The sequence below is a fragment of the Physella acuta genome, unplaced genomic scaffold (assembly GCF_028476545.2).
Source record: "Physella acuta isolate Inbredline_101_S28 unplaced genomic scaffold, ASM2847654v3 ptg000131l, whole genome shotgun sequence".
NCBI classification, from domain to species: Eukaryota; Metazoa; Mollusca; class Gastropoda; family Physidae; genus Physella; species Physella acuta.
Genome location: NW_026731650.1, coordinates 13056 through 19332, shown reverse-complemented (window position 1 = coordinate 19332; position 6277 = coordinate 13056).

Here is a 6277-nt window from a genome sequence, read left to right as displayed (position 1 = left end):
AATTTCAAGTGGGGGGGGGGTAACACCATCACTCCCCCATCCCCAGTCCGCGTAGGTAGTGTTTTTCGTTAGGTTGATGTAAAAAAAAACTCGACAAAGGTTTGATTTATTTGTTAGATACATTTTTTTTCTTCATGCAACATTCCCCTTCACCAAATGTGAGGGTGGGGATTTTTAAGATGCGGTAACGAATGGATCCAATAACACACAGTTCAAGTTCAACTATAATTGTTCTTTATTAAAATGATATATATGTTCAAGTTTCTACCTAACTGATCTACACTGTACTACTTCTATCTGACTGTTCATTATACCACTAACTACGCACTCCCATGACCAATCCTAACACTAACTGTTCTCTACATTCTACAATCTAACACCTTCTACCTCGCTAGCTAATCATGATCTACTAACTATCTACATTCTCGGCCGTCTCTGACCGCTACCTAACAACTCCTGGCCTATCGCTCTACTGCCCCACGCCTCAGTGGTCAGCTGACCGTCCCACGTGACCGGTCAGCCCTGTGCGCCCATTGGCCTCTCTAACCAACCAACTAGGCCTATAGTCTGTTTCTGCTAACCTATATCTGCTAAACATGTCTGACGTAATCTTGCGTCATCACATATCTCCCTCCCTTTCTGTAGCTGACAAATTATATTTTTCAGCGTCTGCTACTAATCTTATACATCAACAACTAACTATCTTACTACTCTATTCTATCCCTAACATCAATCATATAAAAAATGGGACAGCACAGTTTACAAAAACATCAACTCTTGTGTCTGTGTTCTTGAAAGAAATGTCATTGTTCTAGTTCCTGAAATCTTGTGGTGTGACTGGTGTCTCTGCTTGCTAATGTATGTCTATGTTATGGAATGTGTGAATCCAATCATGTGTAACTCAGTTCTGGCTAGGTTGTCGTGTACTGGCCTTGAGCTAATCTTAGTAGAATGTGTATCTGGTTGAACGGCTCAGCGAGCAGTGTAAGTGTATGTGTAAGTTATGTAATTGTTGGCGTTCTTCTGTGGTGGGTGGGTTGTGGCGAGTTTTGATGTAAATTCCCGTGAGGCGGGTGTATGCGCAACTTCGTTGGTCAATGTGATGACGCAACAATCTCAACGCTGGTTGAGACGTCCACGTAGAGTGGTTATACGATGAACTGGAGCTGTCTGATGCGGTGGCGAACAATGACGTAACGTTCCGACGCTGGGAACTTGGACGAAGGGTCTTCTACCCTTTGTATGTGCCGTAGGTGTACGTAGCTGGCGGTCTGTTATTCAACTCCAGTGCGGGGGCGAAGCGGTGGCGATGCGTCCGTTGTCTTGACCAGGGCAATTCTCCGTTCGGCAGGGCTGTTCGCTGTCCAGGTAATTCAACGTAATCAGGGTTTCAGGTGGCGGCACTCTTTGAAGTGTCGGCTTCATCTCGTCTCATTCTGAATAGCGCTGGTGGGTCTGAAATTGTATTACGAGACCATGAGCAATGGTTTTACGTGACTATCTTAGTGCCCGCGCAGACAAGTATTCAGACAGAGGTACCTTCCATTAAAAAAACATCAATCCCAAATTTAACGTGCTGAACATTTGTCTGGCGGCATAACAACATATAAAAATAACATTACAACATAACCAAATAAAAAATCAGTACACTCTAATCTAACAACAATCTGTAAAGCCTAATAAACTCAATAGACGTAAACACTACTAGAGCTTAGAAATAGCTTCACACAAAAAGAATAGACATGTAAGTGTATATAAATAATCGTGCCGTTTCAAATAACATTTGAACACGTAATCATATAGTGGAGCAGCTCTCACTATCTGACTTTTGACAAAAACTGGCTGGCTTGACTTAATGACTGACTTCACTTTTGACTTCAGTAACTTGACTTATTTCACTTTAACTGACTTCAGTAACTCGACTGACTTCAATTTAACGACTGACTTCACTTTAGACTTCAGTTACTTCAACTTGACGACTAACTTCACTTTGAAGACTAACTTGACCTCGACGACTTCACTTCAATTCAACTTAAAGACTTCACTGACCGACTTAAACTTCGACGACTTAAACGTCTTCACTTTGACTTCAAAGACTTTTCCTTGACTTCAACGACTTCAACATGACTTCAAAGACTTCACTTTGACTTCAACAACTTCAATATGACTTCAAAGACTTCACTTTGACTTCAACGACTTTAATATAACTTCAAAGACTTTTCTTTGACTGCAACATGACTTCAACTACGTCACTATGACCTCGACTACGACTCAACTTATTGACTGACTTCAAATAACTTCTTTGACTTCAGTTCTGACTTATACTTCACTGACTTCAATAACACAATTGACTTCAGGTTGACTACACTGACTTCAACTTAAACTTTTATCGACTTCATGCCGATTTTTTCGACTACTTAGATTAACACAAAAATACTCGACTTGACTTCACTTTTATGTCCGTTGTTCAAAATCATTTATGGGGGCGGTCCGGGTCCAATTCCTGGTCATGGGGTTGATGTTCTTGGGCAGTTGCGTGTTATCTATGTGCTGTACTTTCCATTTCACTAATTCTAACGCTAACTCTGCTTTTGTTCTTGACATGTTTTACTATCTTGACTATCTTGTTTCCTAACTTATTCTCTACAAATGTTTCAACTTCTTCTCCTGTTTTGTCTAATGGTATGCCCTGTTTATAGCATTGAAACTCTGCCTCCATGGTTGTGTATGTGTATGTGTGTGTGTTGAGGAAAGTCAAAATAACTAAGGCAACAGTGCGTAACAATAGAATGTGTAAGGCAGACAAACCGCTGGCACAAACTATCCAGCACGGGTATAAACCCAAACGTTTAAAAAAATTGTTGGAAGGTACTTATCTTTTTTAAAATGTAGACTGTTCCCTTGTGTTCCGAACTCGTTCCGACTGAAGAAGTCCGCTTTGTGATGAGTTAGAGAAAGCAATACATAAGTCTTACTCCGTCATGAGTAAACCGATATACTTTCTTTCCCGTCCTCGATCCGCGGTTCGTCCCGAGCTCCACCAGATGTGAGGGTGGGGATTTTTAAGATGCGGTAACGAATGGATCCAATAACACACAGTTCAAGTTCAACTATAATTGTTCTTTATTAAAATGATATATATGTTCAAGTTTCTACCTAACTGATCTACACTGTACTACTTCTATCTGACTGTTCATTATACCACTAACTACGCACTCCCATGACCAATCCTAACACTAACTGTTCTCTACATTCTACAATCTAACACCTTCTACCTCGCTAGCTAATCATGATCTACTAACTATCTACATTCTCGGCCGTCTCTGACCGCTACCTAACAACTCCTGGCCTATCGCTCTACTGCCCCACGCCTCAGTGGTCAGCTGACCGTCCCACGTGACCGGTCAGCCCTGTGCGCCCATTGGCCTCTCTAACCAACCAACTAGGCCTATAGTCTGTTTCTGCTAACCTATATCTGCTAAACATGTCTGACGTAATCTTGCGTCATCACACCAAAGATGACGTCACATTTTAAAAACCTGTGGGGGTCATCCATAAATGACATCACGCTTTTTTGGACGATTTTTACCTCCCCCTCCCCTCCGTCACACGTCGTCACAAAAAGCCAGACCCCCCCCCCCTCTAAAATAACCTCACACCTCAGCCTACAACCCCCCCCCCCTCAAAATTGCAGTTGAATTTTTTTTTAAAACATCGATATTTTTCCAAACTCTTGTCTGAACTCTCACAAAATAGAGTATTTTAATCAATTTCTACTACAATTTATTAAAACGGTTTTCTAAAACGCGAAATAACGTCTAAAATTCGTTTTCCAACATTTCTTTTTTTATAATGAAAAAAGTGTGACGTCGCACCATCTGAACCCCCTCCCCCACACAGTGTTTCTTCCAGACTTTTTTCTCTGGGGAGGCACTTGAAATTTTCGGGGGGGGGGGGCGGTAGACTTTTTTCGGGGGGCGGACACTGTTAAAAGTATATATTTTCTATATAAATTTCATTTCGTTCGTGGGGGCGGTAGACTTTCTTCGGGGGGTGGAAAGATGCCTGGAAGAAACTCTGTCCCCTCATCACACATCGTCACAAAATTACCCCCCCTCCCCCCTCCGAGTGTGACGTCATTTATGGACGACCCCTGTGCAGTAGCTCAGGGTACAACCCCTCTCCGCCGTTGATGTATTAATGCCAGCTTCTTCACGGTATCAAAGCAAGATGTGCAGGGGATTGTTCCTTCAGGGACCAGCTAGAGGTGGGGGGAGGGGGGATGAAATATACATTGACAATAACGACATAATTTGCTAACCCGCAACTGACGTGATACATTCCATAATCTCCGCTCGCACATGACATCACATACAAATTTGTCACACTTTAGTATTTTGTATTGCTTGAGACTCATAAATAACTAACCTTCCCTACCCACGAGTCTGCGGACAGTATGTCGGGGGTCGCCCTGTTTGAAGTGTTTCTTATAATTGATATAACTTCAATAAGTTATTAAACTAACTTGAATAAAAAGCAGACCTTCATATTAAAATTTAGCCACTTTTCGTGTAGGTTGTCACATGATTGGATGATGTCACTCCGCTGTGGTCCGCACCCTCTGCCCCCGCCCTGTGACGCTACTGAAGATACAGCTTTAACCCCCATCCCTTCCCTTAACAACCGTTCTAATGGCTCATGATCGCTTTAAATGTTTGACCTTATAAACTTTGTTTACTGAACGCCAGCCCGATTGCGACATCGTCTCGCCATAGAAATCAGAAAAGGGATGGGATCGGACTGTATATACTTAGCAGCTAGCTCATACTACAGATTTTTTTCTTTTAGTTTAATATTCACCCACGTTCATAGACAGGGGCGGACTGGCTGTGTCCAAGAGGCAGAGGCGTAGCGACCCTTCCCGGCGCCCGGGGACAAACTTTCGATTTGCACCCCCCCTCGAACTTTTCATTTGCACCCCCCTCAAACTTTCAATTTGGCGCCCCCCTAAGGTCGGCTCCCGGGGACATATGTCCCCTCCCCCCGCCCCCCCCTCGCTACGCCTCTGCCATGAGGCCCGGGAAATTTTCAAAGGGGCCCTAACTCTCGATTGAAATTTTCCTTGTGAATTTTTCCCCTTCAAAGTGAATTTTATTTACCGTATAGTTATGAAGTGATGGAGATGGTAAAAAGGATAAATGCTAACACATTGTTTTTAAAAACTCTTAATGTCAATATGACTATTACTGCAGCACGGTTTTGCTGGAACCCCCCCCCCCCCCCAAGAGGCGTAGCGAGGGGGGGCGGGGGGGCATGTCCCCGGGCGCCGACCTGAGGGGGGCGCCAAATTGAAAGTTTGAGGGGGTGGGGTGCAAATGAAAAGTTCGAGGGGGGGTCGCAAATGAAAAGCTCGAGGGGGGGGTGCAAATCGAAAGTTTGAGAGGGGGGGGGGTGCAATCGAAAGTTTGAGAGGGGGGGTGCAAAATGAAAAGTTCGAGGGGGGGTGCAAATCGAAAGTTTGTCCCCGGGCGCCGGGAAGGGTCGCTACGCCTCTGCCCCCCCCCCCCCCCCGGGATTTTCAGTCCATACATTATCATAGACTACCCTATACACATAATACGCTATTTTCTCTTAAGTCGTGTGATTGCCATTCTTTCTTTTAAAATCGTAACATTTAAAAAATACTATATTAATTTTATCGTCGTTCTCGAAGGGAGGGAATTTCTAGAAATGTTCTATATGTTGGAGATGGTAACTACAGTCGCAATTTTTTTTAAAATGTTGACGTAACCTGCTTGAACTGAGTAAAGCGAGAGTTATCGAACATCGTTTGTACCACTTTCAACTCAAACACCAGATGTTGGCTATTGATTTTCAGGGGAGCCAATGGGAAGTTTGGGAAGTTCTCTGGCAGGGAGAGGTTTGGTTTATATGTCATTCATTTATAGTCCTTAGGAAAAAAAGGGTTTTTACACCTCAACACACGATGCCCCAACATACTAGTGTCCCAACATACGAGTCCCCCAACATACGAGTGCCCCAATATACTTGCACCCTAACATACGAATGCCCTATCATGCAAGTGCCCCAACATACAAGTGTCCCAACATACGAGTGCCCCAACATACGAGTGCCCCAAAATACGAGTCCCCCAACATACGAGTGTCCCAAAATACAAGTGCCCCAACATACGAGTGCCCCGACATACGAGTGCCCCAACATACGAGTGCCCCGACATACGAGTGCCCCGACATACGAGTGCCCCAACATACGAGTG